Source organism: Urocitellus parryii, chromosome Y (genome assembly GCF_045843805.1).
Source record: "Urocitellus parryii isolate mUroPar1 chromosome Y, mUroPar1.hap1, whole genome shotgun sequence".
Taxonomy (NCBI): Eukaryota; Metazoa; Chordata; class Mammalia; order Rodentia; family Sciuridae; genus Urocitellus; species Urocitellus parryii.
In genome coordinates this window covers 23287095-23304445 of record NC_135548.1, presented here as the reverse complement: position 1 = coordinate 23304445, position 17351 = coordinate 23287095, and the positions used below count along the sequence as shown (strand labels likewise).

The window sequence follows — 17351 nt, the reverse complement described above, 5'->3', positions numbered from 1 at the left end:
GAAAATTATCTAAATAATAGTAGAAAAAGCATGTGACTACATACATGATCAAAACACTAGAAAACTATGTATAGTAGAAATATATCATAAACTACAAAAGCTGTCAATGGTAAACACAGGGAAACATTATTTTTTTTCTTTTCTTTGTATTGTTATTTATTTATTTATTTATTTATTTATTTATTTATTTATTGTATGTTTTTTGGCGTAAGGAGACTGTGCAAACAGAAAACTGGGCAAACAAAGGATTACAAACAGGAATGTGCACTCCTAGCAAAATAAAAAGAAAGACAAAAACTAAAGAACAAACAGGGAGTGGTGGTCAGAAGGACAGAAGAGGGTAGCCAGAGCTAGGAAAAGTCATAGTATTTTTTTTCTTCTTCCCATTTCTTAAAAAAACAAAAACAAAAACAAAAACAAACAAACAAAAAAAAAAACAAAAAACAAGGAAACGCACATTCACACACAACCATTTGTTCCAGAGTAGAAACATATATAGAGCAGAATCAACACTTTGTTCTTCTTTCTTCCAAAGGCAAAAAAAAAAAAAATGAAGTAAAAGAAAAGGCAGGCTGGTGGCTGCGCCCCACAGAGCCCCTTCCACAGTGGTGTGTACAAAGGGACAGCTGGAGCTCGGGTTTGTGCAACACAGGGCCACACAGAGAGGCAGCTCCAGGAAAGGGGTGGTGTCATGCGCCCAGGGAGCAGGGGGTCCAGCTTATTGAAGTCCAGAGCTGCCCTCAGGGATATACCTGGGGACCGCGCCCTCTCCAAGTCCTGGACACCCTTGGGGAGGGTGTCGCCAGGACCGCATGCTCTCCAGATCCAAGGAACCCATGCACCACCCCTCGTGAGCCAGCTCCTCAAGCAGGGAGGCTGCGCCCGCGCTCGGGCTCAGTATGTGGGCACCTGGTGCTGGGGCAGCAGCTGCTAGCTGCTGTTGACATGAATAATAACTTTCTGCTTGAGCTGCACCACTTGCTCGCTCAGCAGGCTCCTGATCTGGCTCTTGAGCATCTTCAGTTTCTCCTCCAAGTGTGAGATGCGCTCCAGCTTGCGTTTGTGTCACTTGGAAGCTGCCATGCATTTGGCCAGCCTCTTGCGATCTTGCTCCTGCGTGTCCACCTCGATGGGCCACAGCTGCGGGCTCTTGCGGAAGCTTGGTGCGTCGGCCTCCATCTGTGACTAGTCCTTGAGCGCTGCCAGGCGTAGCGGCCCCAGTGCTACCGGGCAGATGCAGTGGGAAGGGAATGGGATCAGCGGTGAAGGCCACAGTGGCAGCCCCCAGCACCCCTGCGAGCCATCCGCTAGCTGCTCAGGTTAGCTTAGAGCGGTGCCTCCTTGTAGCCATCTCCCCGAAGAGGGGTGAATGGGGGGGGGGGGCTAAGCGTGGATGCCAGGCCAGAGGGTCTTCCTTCCGTGCAGCAGCAGAGGCTGCCCTACCAGCAACAACCTGGTTCTGTTTGTGCAAATCTTCCAGGGCTTTCACAAAGCGCTCTGTGAACTGTTGCTCCTTCCTGTCTGCCACCTTGGGGTAGAGGAACTGCGTGCTTGCCTGTGGTGGTTACCAGCCCTTTGGACTTGGTTATGAGGCTCTCCAGCTCAGGAGAGGCGAGCTTGAGCAGCTCCAGGTCGAGTGAGGAGGACAAAGGCTGGGGGGCCACTGCACTGGGGGCGCCCATCCCGCCCAGGGAGGGCGAGGTAGCCCAGCCGCTGTCTGGAGCTGCAACACCTGCTTGCTCAGGCTCAGTGTCAGCGCCTCACAAGCAGCCCTGGGATGCTAAGTTGCTGCCATTGCCACTGATGCTACTACCCAGGCTCAGGGCCTCATCGCCTTAGAGGGGTGTTTCTATCCTCTGGCTCCCCCCCACCTCAAAGCACCGGTAGGAGGCAGGGGAGTGGCTGGGCCGCTGTGCCTGGCCCTCTTGCAGTGGCTCCTCAGAAACATTGTTCTTAAGGGAGAAAAATTTGAAGTATTCCCTCTATAATTCAAAAAAAAAAAAATCACCCTTTTTTGTCGCTTTTTTTTGCCACTTCTATTCAACAACATCCTTGAAACTCTATCCAAAACAATTAGAAGAAAGAATGAAAGTTAAATGAGTAGGAAAAGAGGAACTCAAACTATCACTATTTGCTAATGACTTGCTTCTATATTTAGAAAATCCAAAAAATTTCACCTGAAAACTTTCTTGACTAATAAATAAATTCAGCAAAACAAACACCCATAAAACAAATGCATTTCTATACTTTAAAAATGAATCCACTTTAAAAAAAAATTAGGAAAACCACCCCATTAACAATGGCCTCAAAAAAAAAAAAAAAAGAGAATAAAACAAAATACTTGGGAATCAATCTAAAAAAGAGTTAAAATACCTCTACAATGAAAACTACAGAACACTAAAAATACAGATTGAAAGTCTTAGAAGATGTAAAGATGTTCCAGGCGCTTAGATAGGCAGAATGATCATAGTCAAAACAGCCATACTAACAAAGTAGCTATACAGATTCAATGCAATTCCTTTTAAACTTCCAATGACATTCTTCATAAAACTAGAAAAAGCAAGCATTAACTTAATTTGAAAAATGATAGGAGAGCCACAATAGCCAAAGCAATTCTCAACAAAATGAGTGACTCAATAGGCCTCACAATACTAGACCTTAAACTATACCACAGAGAAATAGTTAAAAAAAATTTAAAAAGGTACCAACAGACATGTAGACATATATCATACTAGAAAAAGATGCCAAAAACATAAATTGGAGAAAAGATAGCCTCCTCAACAACTGGTGCTGGTAAAACTGGAAATTCATATGTAGAAAGATGAAATTAAAACTTTATCTCTCACTGTGCTCAAAAATCAACTCAAAGTAGATCAAAGACTTAGACATGAGAATGGAAACCATATGACTAACAGAAAAAAAGAAGGTCCACATTCTCATCATGTTAGCTTAGGACCTGACTTCTTGAATAAGATTCCTAAAATACAAACAGTAAAATTAGTAATCAATAAATGGTATGGATTCAAAGAAAGCAGCTTATTCTTCACAAAGGAAACAATCTATAACATGAAGAGAGAGCCTATAGAATGGGAAAAAAATCTTTACCGCCACACATCAAATAAGAAACTGAACAGACACTTCACAGAATAAGAAATATAATAGATCAACAAACACATAAAACAGACCATCATCTTTAGCAATTATAGAAATGAAAATCAATGCTATTTCAATATTTCATTGCACTGCAGTCTTAGTGGCTATTACCAAGAATACAAGCAATATTTTTTTAAAAGAGAGAGTGAGAGAGGGAGAAAGAGAGAAAGAGAGAGAGAATTTTAATATCTATCTTTTTTTTTTTTTTTTTTTAGTTATCGGTGGATACAACATCTTTGTTTGTATGTGGTGCTGAGAATCGAACCCGGGCCACACGCATGCCAGGTGAGCGCGCTACTGCTTGAGCCACATCCCCAGCCACAGCAATAATTTTTTTTTCATTAGGATGGGGGACAAAAGTTACACTCATACATTGCTGGTGGCCACATCAATGTAGAGTAGTTCAATTCACAATAGCTAAACTATGGAAACAACCTAGGTACCCTTCAACAGATGAATGGATAAATAAAAAAAAAAAAATATATATATATATATATATATATATATATATATATATATATATATATGTGTGTGTGTGTGTGTGTGTGTGTGTATGAAATATTACTGAACCCTAAAAATAATAAAATTTTGCACTTGCTGGCAAATGGATGGAATTTGAGAATACCAGGCTAAGCTAAACAAATCAACAGCAAACTTCCAAAGGCTGAATATTTTATCTAATGTGCAGATGCTAATTCATAATGGAAGGCACTAAGGAAGAAAAAAATGCACTTTGGATTAGAAAGCGAGAAGTGAAGGGAGGCAAAGAGAAATGATATTTTGAAGGATTATGAAATGGATTAGATATCATTACCTTGCATGCTTATACAATTACATAAGTGGTGCAATTCTATAATAATTGTAACAAATGCAAAAAAAGATAGAATAAACTATAAGAGCTAAAACACTGTTGTACTGAAATAGAAGGAAATATACAAAACAATGCACAGAAGAGAGAACAAGGATAAGCCCAGACACTCACTGCACACTCATCTTTGAGAAGGGGTCTAATAATACATAATGGATAAAGGATAGTCTTTTTACAGATGATGCTGAGGCACTCAATATTTACATAGGGAAGAAAGAAAATACTGGGGTCCCACTTACCAATCTCTTCCCACCTACTAAGGTGACAGATATGATCTTTCTCTAATTTGATCACTACACAGTGTTACGTGTATTAAAATATCATGCTATACCACACAAGCAGATGAAGTCGCTATTTTTTCAATCTAAAATTAAAAAGAAAGAAGAGCATAAGTTTGTGAGCAATGAAAACAAAACACAGAAGAAAAACTTTACAACACTGCTTTAGAAAATGGTCCTTTGGCTATGACAGTAAAAGGACAAGGGACAGAACCATAAAAAGACAAGTAGAATTTCATTAAGCCAAATGCTTCTGCACATCACAGTAAAGCATGAATAGAAAAAAGACTCAACTGTTGGAATGAGAAAAATTACTTACACATCACCTGAGAAGAGTATAAAGTCTAAAACACACAAGAAAATTGATATGACTCTATTAAAATTAAAAACTTGAGGAAAAACCAGTAAGCAAGCTGGGCACAGTGGGACATACTTTAATACCAGTGGTTTCAGAAGCTGAGGTGAGAGGATCACAAGTTAAAAACTAGCCTCATCAAATTAGCCAGGCCAAAAGAAACTGAGTCAAACCCTGTCTCTAAATTTAAAATAAATAAATAAATTAAATTCTGTGGATGTAGCTCAGTTGTTAAGTGCTGTGGATTCAATCCCTAGTGGCAAAAAAAAAAAAAAAAAGAAATGTAAACAGAGAGTAGCATGTTGTTTTCAAAGAAATGTGGTTAGGGTAAATTGGAGTGCTGATCTTCAGTGGATATAAAATTTCAATTGCATAAGATATTTGCAGAATAATTCTGTACTTACACTTTACAATAGTATAATGTTCACTTATGTTTTCTGAGTACATATATCCTACTTAGTGTTCTTACTATTGTGCAAGGTAGGAAGGAAGGAAGAAATGGATTAAGGGAGGGAAGAATGATGGAGAGAGAGGAGGGAAAGGGGGACTAGCCCCATGATCCTCTTCCTACACAGTCAGGATTCCTGCTCAAAGTGGACCTGTCCTTGATTGAATATTCTGCTGCTTCTATCATAAATTTTATTGATATTATCTTACTAGTTTTTCTTAAGTAAATTCCAAGAAGGCAATGGACCACAGGTATGAACCCAGCACATAAATGTAACCTGCAGGTATACTGCATTTGGCCACCTCATGCACACTGAGTTTTCATTCCCATAATCACAGAAGTCCAGTGGGCCAAGGAAAAAATGGGAGCTAAGAGAAAGTTGGGTACAATGTGACCATGTCCTATCACAAGTAAGTAATAAAAGGGAGGGTAATGAAACCCAGGAAGGCCACACAGTAATGTCCACCAGAATTAGATTCAAATACAGAAAGAAGACAGCTTTTTCACTCAAGGTACTTCTCTTTGTTAGCCCACCTCTCCAGCTGAGAATATAAAGGGAAAGGGAAACCAGGGTGACCCACAGTCACTTTTCTTCTAGTTCTTTCAAACTCATTAACAAACCAGGTGGAGAAACCTTCACAGTTATCAAGGTGTAGTAAAAACAATTGCACTTGTTCTGTGTAACATATTCACTGCTTTGGCATTTATGAACACAAGATGGATATTCAACCTCTACAATATGACTTGTTTCTAAGTTTGAATTTAGAATTGATATAGCATTTTAAAGGATAAATGTTAGAAGTCTTGCTAATAATTTTAAATGCTGTAATAAGGACAACTAAAAGATGACAAAATATACCATGACATGTGAAGAGATCACAGAAGAAAAAAAATATATATTTCTGTGGCATGATATCAATGGCCCAGGTCACTTGCTTTTAGACAGGGACTCCAAATTTTTATCTTGCACTGGGCCTGACAAATTACACAAATTTTCCTAAAAATACCTGTAAAAATGTGTATATTTCCCTGGAGAAAGTGCTGATTCTAGGATCTGGTAAGATAAATAAATAATAATAATAAAAGAGCCTGAACATAGTAGGAGGAAGAGAAGGAAGAGTAAGAAGAGAGTCTCCCAAGGTGTCTCACATGTGGATTCCTGACGAATGACATAAGAACAAAGGTAAAATATCCTGAAAGAATGAAAGCTAGAAAAATATGAGCAATAAAATAAAAAACTTTAATGGTAAAATATAAGTGAAAGCAACAAATAAGTATATATTAACTAAGAAAAAAATGATTGAATTTATTGACAATAAGTAATGGGAACAAACAACTCTTTCATATTGAAGGATTCAAAACAATGCAGGAAAGTAGCATCCCCTCCTGCATGTGGAGCTTAGTATCCTTGTAATTTTATGGGTGGGCAGATTGAATGACTTGATTGCAACAAATAGTGAATGAATAAGGTAAAAGTATTATATTCCCAAAGATAATCCTGGAATAAACTACCTTGACAATGGATGTACTGTCACACTTCAAATATTTCAGTGACCATCAGGTAACCTCATCATGCTGGGATAACAAGGCATTTCAAATCCATACTATTCCATCCAAAATTATTTAATTAGTTCTCTTTACAGGTGACTGACAATGACCATTTTCACAAACAGAAAACAAATCATAAGGATAATCTCTCCCTCAGTGTTGAGTGCCTACCTTTCAGTGAGCAAATGGAATAATTAATTTTAATTTGTTTTTAATTAACAAATATTTATTGCATATGTTAATGGAATTGAGCATAATATTTCCAAATGCATGGTTACACAGTGATCATATCTAATTATCTATCTTCTACTTTCATCCCTTGCCTTGCCCCAGCACCCTTCCTACTCTTCAGAAATTATTATTGGGCTGCCATATTACTTTTAAAAAATCAACTCCAGGGTGTAGGTGGCAAACATGTTAATAGAAAAAAGATTTCTGCAGTCACAAAAAGTATTTGCAGGAATGAACTCTCCCCACATCTCAGAGACCATAAATGTTAACACCTGGCTAATTCTCCCTTTATCTCATTGTACACAATTAGAAAATCAATCTCCAGCTAGTGCCTTCACAATGCTGACCTAAATTTTTCCATAAATCATCCGATTGGCTTCAGTTCCCACCACCTAAGAACAGGGGTTTCATTGAGATCATCAGAAATCAGTATGGCACCAAATCTCCTTTGCCACCCTGAAGATCACTTTTTAGTGGTTTTCAGAACAAGAGGTTCTGCCTTTCTTTTTGAAATTATCTCTTCCAGAAATCCATGTCATTACATTTCCCCGGATTTTTATCTCCTTAACTGGATGCCCTCACTCTCTGTATCCTTCATATAGGTTTCTCTAAGCCCCACCTCAGAGAAATGCTCCCTGTACTTCTATATATTTATCCATACTCAGGGTCATGCTCAGTCTCGTGGCAGTATTTTCTGAATTCCTCTGTCTCCCAAATATCCATTTTCTTCCCAGTTGTCTCCTGTAACCTTCAGACATGTTCATGTGGATATCTAGGAGAAATCACAAACATCAACGCAAAGCCTTCCTCAAGACTAGCACTCTGTTCCCTGCCTCATGTAGTCTTTCTACCCCATACAGGATTGGGTACCAGCAACTACCCTAGAGTGCTCAAATAAAAAATTAGGCAATTTTCCTTGATCTTTTCACCATTACCCTCACCCAACCCATCCCCAAACCCTGCTTACCTTAAAGAAAATATTATAAAAATATATGTATGTGAGAGAGAGAGAGACAGAGAGAAACACATATTCAAAATTATGAATATATAAGAATACAATTATATGTATATTAAAAATCTATAAAATATATAATTATATATAAGTAAATCAGGTTAAATTACTTTTATTACTATTACCAAGTCATGCAATCATGTTACATCATACATATTATCTTGATAATCATACCCATGGGTACAAGTTAAGTTCTCAGGGTGTGCCCACTGGGTCTGGGTCTGGAGAAGCCCACTGAGCATGTGGGTGTGTGATGCCATGGGACATGCAACTCCAGCCCTGTCTTGGGGGTTGAGGGCTCAGGGCACAGCCCGCCCACAGGAGCAGTCACCCAATGACTCTCCTGAGGAGGTGCTTGCACAAATTAGCTTTGGAAAGACCACCACTCCTCTTGGTGCTGGGAACTGAACCCAGAGCCTTCCGCCCTGGGAGCAGGTCCTATACCACTGAGCCCCGCCCCAAGCCACTTTACTTATGGAGAATGGATTAGAAGTGGGCTGGGCAAGATGGAGGCGGGGAGGTAATGATGTGAGCCTGGAATTAGGGTGACCTGCAACCAGGAAGTGCCCTAGAGGGAGACAAGGGCATTGACATGAGACGCTGGAGGAGGCAGAACAAACTCAGATCAGATGGCTCTTCAAGGTGGTGCTCAAAATGAACACACAGAGGCCAGGTAAAGACTGACCCTTGGCAATCCTTTTCGTGGTGCTATGCCTGCTAAAGGGACAGTGTGTGTAGTGAGCCGTTTCTGTGTACTGTGGCCGCCATTACAAGATGGCGCTGGTTTTCCCTGTAGTCTGTGACAAACAACTCCTTATCAGAATGAGTTGGCACGCTGTGACTTGGCACCCTATGAGAAAAGTCCAGGTGGCAGTTGTGCATTGGGGCTTTATCTGCTTTATTAAGGCTGGGAGGGGCATCCAAGAGTTAGAAGAAAAAGTATCAAGGACCTGAATAAACTGCTGAAAGAAGATTCCTGAGTTGCGTCTTCCTTGCGGGCAAGGGGTCGAAACAAGTGGTGCCGAGACCCGGGAACCAGAACTTTCAGTCAGTCAGGGGTGGTGCACAGGTTAGTCCCAGGTAAGTGGGATCTGCGATCAAAGCAGGGATAGTCCCAGTAAGTGGGATCCGTGACCAAAGCGGGGTCAGCTCCTCTACAAAGAAAGAGAGAGCCTTACATTTTATTGCAGCTGCACTGTGTACTTTCACTTTTGTTTTCTGTGTTTCTTTTGTTGTGTCATTTCGCTTTTGTTTTTTGTGCTTCTTTTGTTGTTGTGTCACCTGTAGATAAAGAGAGAGCGGGGGAAAAAAATAAATAATAAATAAAACGCTCCTCTGTAGATAAAGAGAGAGCAGGGGAAAAAAATAATAATATAAAATGCTCCTTGGTAAATGAAGAGAGAGCGGAAAAATAATTAAATAGGACGCTCCTCTGTAGATAAAGAGAGAGAGCGGGGCTTTGTGCTTTCACTTTCTTCATAGTTTTGAAAACATTATGGGTGTTAACTCCACAAACCCAATTTTGCTGGCCTTGGATGGGCTGCTGCGTTCTAAGGAACTTAAAGTGAAGCAGAGCACATTACAGAGGTTTTTAGAAGAGACTGACTCTGTAGCTCCTTGGTTTGCTTTTTCAGGGAGTCTCAAGATTCCCAGTTGGGACAAATTAGGGAAAGATCTGGATTTCACTTACAAACAAGGAACTTTAAGGGACGGTACCATTCCGCTTTGGAAATTAGTGAGGGGGTATATAATGGATGGTAAATGCCAGAAAGCTGTGAGCGAGGGTCAAGCCGTTCTTGAGCAATTGCATGAAGAAAAATCGGAGGGGTCACATAGCGAGGTAGCAGAAAGTATTAGGAGTAAGAGGGGTGAACAGGCAAGGGAGTCTGAAGTTAAACAGAGGAGAAGGCTCTATCCGGACTTGACTGAGTTAAAAACTCCCAAGGACACAAGTAGCTAGGACAGTTCTGAGGAATTGGATCCACCCTAGCCGCTCTCAAAACCACCTTCTCATCTTCCCCCTCCCTATCAGGCCCACAGAAAAGTCTTAATTGACCTTCTCCAGAATATTCACCATGGCTGATTTTAGGACTCTTAGCAAAAAAAAATCTCTACAAAAAAGTTCAATATAGATAAAATTTCCTATTTTCATGTTGCCCTGTTTTACTTGGCCACTGTCTGAAAAAATCAGCACTCCAGGCGCTGGACACTCCCTTACTAGTTTTTCACAAAAATATGTAAACAAGGCCTCTGGCCTTGAGCTGGGCTTCACAGTGCTGACTACATTTCTAAGATAAGGGAGTTACTAACTGGGCTCCATGGTAACAGCTAGCAGGAGGAAGAACTGGAAAGGGAGATAGAGGAACTGGAGGGTCGATTGAAAAAGTCAAGATTTAAAGCACCTACGGCCCCGATCGCTGTCACTCTCCCTCCTTATAACCCGGATTGGGACAAGGACAACCCCAAGTTCAGTGGCAGCCTAAGACGGCCCAAACTTCCCAGTAATTGAAAACTTGGATGCCGATGGACAGCCGGCCAGAGTACATGTTCCTTTAGCCTTTAAGGATATTAAGCAACTAAAGGAGGCAGTTACTAATTACTGATCCCATGCCCCCTTTACATTGACTCTCTTCGAGTCTTTCTCTGCCAATCAGCTGACACCTAGTGACTGGCAACAGCTTTGCATGGCTGTGTTGTCTGGAGGGTATTTTTTGTTGTGGAAAAGTGAAAATCAAGAGAAGTGTCTCGAGCTAGCCGGAGTCAATCAGGATGCCGGCTTCCCACGGCGTAACTTTGAAATGTTAACAGGCTTGGGACAATATGCTATCATGAATCAACAAATTAATTATAATCCTGGGGTCTATGCTCAGATAGCTACAGCAGCCATTTAGGCTTGGAAGGCTCTACCTATTTCAAATGCTAAAACAAAAATTTCAAAAATTGCTCAAGGACCCTCTGAGCCTTATTCTGACTTCATTGCCTGATGATGCAGGTAGCAGGAAAAATATTCCCTAACTTGGAACAAGCCATGCCGGTCATTAAGCAATTGGCTCTTAAAAATGTAAACTCCTATTGCCAAAATGCTATTAAACCTACCAGAGCAAAGAGTGTTGATGACATGATTCGAGCTTGTAAGGATATTGATGGAGCTCATATTACTGGACAGATTCTAGCCATTGCCCTCAAAACGGGAAGGGGCCCACCCCAAGGTCTACTGGGCAATCCAGGGACGGAATGGTGCCCCGGGGAGTGGGTGACTTCGTCACCTCCCACGGACCAACCCCTTTCTATCTGTAGACTCCCCAGGGGAACGCCAGGAAGTGCAGGATGTACACGAGCTGCAACCGCAGGTCACAGAGACAGAACAGGCTGCTACCGCAGTAAGATCTTGGCCAGGCGGGGGAAAAATGCAGACAAAATCAAACAAAATGCAATTGGCTAGGAAAACTTGCAGAACTTTTGCCCCGAAAATGGGCAGCGGACTCCATGTTGTTTGCATCACCATGGTAACCATGGGGTGCCTGGCCGGAAGAGTAGCTTCCTGGTCCCACCTCCGACACCTTTTCGGGCTTCTGATTGGTTCTTCCACAGTCACTCAGACAGGACTTCTAGTCCCGCTTTCCAGCCACTAACCTGTACTGCTGTGTTTCAGATTTCTACTGGAGCTGCTCAGAGCCTGTATTAAAAAAAAAAAAAAAAAAAAAAAAAAAAAAAAAAAAAAAAAAAAAAAAAACATGCCTACCTGTAAATGCTAATGAAAGGTAACTTTTTCAGACAAAACTTAATTCCACAGGTTTCTATGTTACAGTCCTAAATTTAAGCTAGTTCTAAGTTAAATAACCTGACTTTTTCTCTATAGTTGTGTTACTAAATAATGTTCTATTGATGAGAGATATCAAATATGCTTCTTTATATTTTACTTTTAATTTTGAAGGTTATGAGGATGCATTTGCTCGCCACAGGAACAAGCCAGCAAAGTTCCTGTGATGACCAAAAAATCCTTATTTTCATTGCTAACTATAAAAATAAAAATGTATACTCAAGGATCTTATTTCAGTTACATCAAGTGACGTCACATAGAAGAGTGCACTCTTAGTTAAAAATAAATTAAAATGGATCCAAATATTTTAAGACCACGTGGTTACATAAAGTTAATACAATTATAAGTTATGTTCTTATTCTTTATATATATATATATATTTTAGATAGTTAGATAACCTATATTTGTTAATCTATAAATTAATTAACACATGCCTAATTGATTAGTTAATATATATTTGCCTAATTGTTTTCTTCAACAGAAAACCCATAATTTATGTTTTATATTTACATTTATCAGATACTCTGCCTTTTCAGTTACAGATATTTGAGATAAATGTGTTTACTATAAATTTGCTTTTAAGTAAAAATACAATCAAGTAATTTCTAATTCTCAAGGTTATTGTTCAAACTCATCAAATGATAAATTATTATAATTATTTCTCCAAAATATCTAAAGGTTTTAACTTTATTTTCATTGATATTTCTTATCAAAATATGATAATTTGTTTATAGATTCTAAGGTTTTCAAAAATTGTTCCATAGTATAAAAAAAAAAAAATAAATAAATAAATAAATAAATAAATAAAAGAAAAGAAAAGAAAAGGCACACATGCCTCCTCCTGGATGAAGAACCTTGGTGTCCTGTGATTTTTTTTTTATTTTTTAACCTCGACGTCTCTCGCCGGACTCGGTTTCCGTTAGCCAGACTTGGCATCTGGAGGTCCTTACCGAGATTCGGAAAGCAGAGGTAAGCAGACGAGGCTCACCTTCAAAGGGAGAAGGGGGAGGATTGGATTAAAGATAATTTAAAGAGACAGGGTACATACCATGGGTCACTCAACAGTGAAACTTCGTCTGGCCAACGAAGTTAAAGAACTGTTAAGCAAACAAGGAACAGGAATAAAAACCAAGACAGCAACTGAATTCGTTGAAGCTATAGCCCAGGCTTGTCCTTGGTTTCTGACAGGAGGCTTTCTTAATAACAGTGATTGGGATTTGGTAAAACAGGATCTCCAAAAGTTGTTGAGGGACCAGGGTCCAGATAGAGTCCCGATTGCTACTTTCTCTCTATGGAGATTGGTAAAGGATGCTCTTTTAACTGATAAAGTGAAGATTAAGGAGCAGCTTGCTGAATGCAAACAGGCTCTTAATCAGGTCCAAACTGCTGCCACTATTAATCAGGTTATTCAACAAACTTCCAACATACTCGAATCTCAAAGTAAAATTAATCAACATATTTTGTCAGGGATTTTAGCTGCCAGCCAAAGAATAGATTTACTTCAGGCTCAGGTAGAAGAATTGTCTGACCTGGTGCTTTTGGGTTGCGTTGACCAACGTGCACATTTATGCATAACCTCTGTCAGATTTAATGATTCCAGGAATGCTTCCTGCATCATTGGCGAATATTTGGCTGGAAATTGGTCCATGGAAGAGGAAGAGATGATCCAGTCTCAACTAACTCAGATAGCTGCCTTAAACAACACCTGTGTCGATCCAGTGACCTTGAGTCAATGCACCACTTGAATATCTTGGATATCTTCTGCCTTTTCCTTTTTTAAGGAGTGGGTGGGAGTAGGCATTTTTGGCACTATGTGTTGCTTTGGTGTGATTCTTTGTTTGTGGCTTCTCTGTCGTCTCAAGGCCCGCAGTGCTCATGATAAGGCTATGATCATACAAGCTCTTGCTGCTTTAGAAAATGGCAACTCGCCACAGGTCTGGCTTGTGCATCTTAAACAGTAAACCTTTGACATGGTCGTTGCACCCCAAGTTATTATAACATTGCACTGGGATCGACATGTCCTTCTTTTGTCACTCTTCTAATGCTGGAACTTCTACCATATCTTTCCTTTGTGCATACCTCTCCTCCCTGCCTTTCTGCACTAGGATCTTCGCTAGCTAATCTTGCGGTTCAACTACACCTGCCATTTGATGGTGATGGTCATGGGTCCTGTTTATGGAGGCGGTTACCATAACAATGTCCTGTTGGCCACAACACGCTGAGCTGATCTTGTAGTACCCAGAGACGGGCAACTTCCACGCTTGCACTGCAACCTAAGACAGGGGAATAGGGCCTCCCCAGAGACGGGTAAGCAGTGCAGGGGCGGTGGACGACCTAAGACAGGGGCTACTTGATTCCCTTTGACATGCAATAAACAAAAGAGGGGAACTTGCTGATAGCAGGCCTTCCCTGGCCCCCGGGGGCCCAGCCCCCAATTCTTTGTTCTGCATGTCGAAGTGGCCAGCTCACTTGGCCTCCTGTTTTTCCACCTGAGACACATGTATTCCACGGGAACGTCTTGGCCTTTATCTAACAATGGCAGATGTCACGACCGAATTTCTCCCCCTTTCTGCTGTCCGTGCCTTTCTTTCAGGGTGCTGCCAACTTGTTTGTCGTTGTATTTCTAAACAGCCACAGTTCAGCCTCAGCTTTCCCCCTTCGTCCACCATCATCACGATACAGGATGCGAGGCAAGGCACTGCACTTGAGTGATCCTTGAAGTGGACCTCAAGGAGAGCATGTCCTATTGCATGCGGGTTGGACGTCCACGCCCCGCCCCACGAAAAAAGGCGTCGGCAGATCTGGGGAAGGCGCCTCCTTAGGGCTGGACCATATGCAGCCACTTCTGCACAGTGGGATAGGAACTCTACTCTCGCCTGTATGGTGTTAGTAAAACAAAAAAGGGGGAACTGTAGTGAGCCGTTTCTGTGTACTGTGGCCGCCATTACAAGATGGCGCTGGTTTTCCCTGTAGTCTGTGACAAACAACTCCTTATCAGAATGAGTTGGCACGCTGTGACTTGGCACCCTATGAGAAAAGTCCAGGTGGCAGTTGTGCATTGGGGCTTTATCTGCTTTATTAAGGCTGGGAGGGGCATCCGAGAGTTAGAAGAAAAAGTATCAAGGACCTGAATAAACTGCTGAAAGAAGATTCCTGAGTTGCGTCTTCCTTGCGGGCAAGGGGTCGCGACAAGTGTGTCTGCCCTGGCCCCCACCAGGTATCATCACCACCCAGGTCTGCACTCCTGACCCCCTTGCCTGGGTCTGCTCAGTTACCCACCCTGCTCCTGACTCTTCAGCCCCCGGCTGCTCCTTACCTTCTGCCACTGCTCTTGAACATGGTACTCACCTCCCTCACATGCTCCCATCATCTCTGTCCCTCCTGCCCTCCTGCTGGTCAGTGTCCAGTTCCTTGTGTCGGGCTAAACTGCAAGGCCACATAAGTATTTACTCTGAACTTTGGACGCCACCGTCTGCCTACAGTTGGCAAGATGAGCTTGCTAAGACAAAGACCCTTCCTTATACTACTAAAAATCCCTCCTGCCCTAAAGACGGAATTCCATTTTTGTGTCTGGAATGTAAGGCTTTTAAGGCAGAGCTCACCTCATGTCTGATGCCTGAGGAGCCTGGGGACCCTCCACCAGGAGCAGTGCTTTCAAATGCCTCTGCCTCAGAGCTCCTCCTGGGTTGCTGACTGACTGCTGCTGTGGCTTAGGATGAGTTCTGAGCTTACCAGGGCAGGGGGGTGCTCATGATTGTCTCCTGGCAAGGGGTGCAGCCTCTGAAGGCCTGTGGCAAGCTGCAGGCAGCCCTGGGCCATGTGTGGCACCTGAGGCCACAAGCACTTGGAGTGAGCAGAAGTGAGAAAGGAGACGTGGCAGAAAGTGGCAGCCCCCAGGCACCACCCTTCCCACCAGGTGTCCATTCCAACAGGAAGAGAGGGTGTGGGTGTCACAGAGCTGGGGCCTTTCGAGAAAATGAGGCAATGCAAAGACCCCTGTTCAAACCTGATTCACAAGACAGAATTAAAGACAGGTAGTCAGAACAGAAGGTCAATGGAGAGAATGGAGGCCAATTTGGGTTTGGGAAGTTGGAGGGTCTGAAATGTTAATTTCTTCAGAGCCCTTCCTCCACCCTGCTCCTACCAGCTGCTAGGGTGACCTGTCCCAGAGATTGTTCCTCCCTCCAGGGAGTTATAAATGTTAGTGCACCCTGGGCCTCTTCCAGCCCAGATCACTCCACCAGGCCCCTCCAGCCCCTCTCTTCTCACCTTGGGGCCCTCCCTCCGAGCATCTCCTGGCCCAGTCATTAGCAGGAAGAAGAGAGACAGGGGAAGACCAGGAGAACAAAGGAAGCCTGTGGCACATAGAAAGGCGGACACTCTCACTTCTTGGGATACCGGGATAGCTATGGCTCCCTGCTCCCTCCCGGAGAAGTCCACGTTACCCATTTTAAATAAGCCATGTTTTATATGCTGGCGTGCGTCTCTAATGCTGCACTTCAACATGTGGGGAAGCAGGATAACTGGAGCTATCAACTCGTGTAACCAAGTCGGAAAGACCCCAGACGTTGCTCAGAGTAATAGGCTTAGTTCAGTAGTTCATGGAAGGGAGAGGGAAAGTGAAAGGGGACACTCTCAAGGGAGGAGAGGGACAATGCACCTGTCCTGCACTCCAGTTTTGTTGGGGATTCAAGAGAGGTTTCCAGAGTCCTGCTCAGGCTAACTTCTTTACTTTTGATTGACAGCAAGATGACATCAGATTTTCAAGTCCCCACTGCATTGACAATTTTAGGTCACTTTGTTTGGCTTATGCTGACTGGTTCTAATTGTTTTCTTACCCATAAATTCTTACCGATTTTATGGTTAGGAGGAACTACCCTTATCTCCCAGAGTTTCAGGATCCTGTCACAAAAGTCTCTTGGGTTCCTCCCATTGACATTATCTCTGGCCTGCATTTCTCCTGCAGATAACAGGTGGTTGGCTGAGGAATGTGATAAGTACAGTCCACTCAGGCCAGGAAGGGCTGCAGGTAAATTGCTTCTTGGAAAATAATGCATATGGGATTGTACAGTGGGCCCAGTTTACAGAATTATCCCCTCACACTCACATTCCCAGCATCCTCACCCTACCTGGCACACGGACACACATCTGAAGGTCACTGGTTTCTGCGTGGTTGATAGCAGTGCGTTCAACAGAACTTCATGGGAAGGAAATGTTCTATTTCTGATCAACGTGACATCCCCCAGAACATGGAACCACCAAGCTCCATGGTCAGAGTGACGGAGGACCTGAAATTTAAATTTAATCTAAACTTAAATGGCACCTGACCTGGGCCACCACATAGGGTGATGTGGGTCTGTACATATCTGCATTGAGCTTAAGATGCCAGACACAACCCGATGTTTCAGCCAGGACTTCTCTACAGCAGGACAAGGCCGATGTGGCCCAGGAGAGAATGGCCTCCAGAGAACACAGTCAGGTTGCCCAGGCCACACTTCTGACCAACACGGTGAGTCCAGCACACCAGCCAGCACGCAGTGGCTGGCCGGCCATCAGTCCAACCCTGGTGCTCTGCTGTGCCAGCAAGGAGGGCAGGTCCTGAAGGGCTCTGCATTTCTACGGGCTTACTGTACATTCT

At 42.5% G+C, this 17351-nt stretch overlaps 1 protein-coding gene and 1 pseudogene across 1 annotated transcript in view; both read right to left on the bottom strand.

Moving 5' to 3' along the window:
• The window catches only part of LOC144250980 (uncharacterized), a 491282-nt gene that overhangs the window by 179657 nt on the left and 294274 nt on the right, over nucleotides 1-17351 (bottom strand). The window lies entirely within an intron of this gene.
• LOC144251125 (transcription factor JunD-like) lies at nucleotides 895-15532 on the bottom strand (annotated as a pseudogene).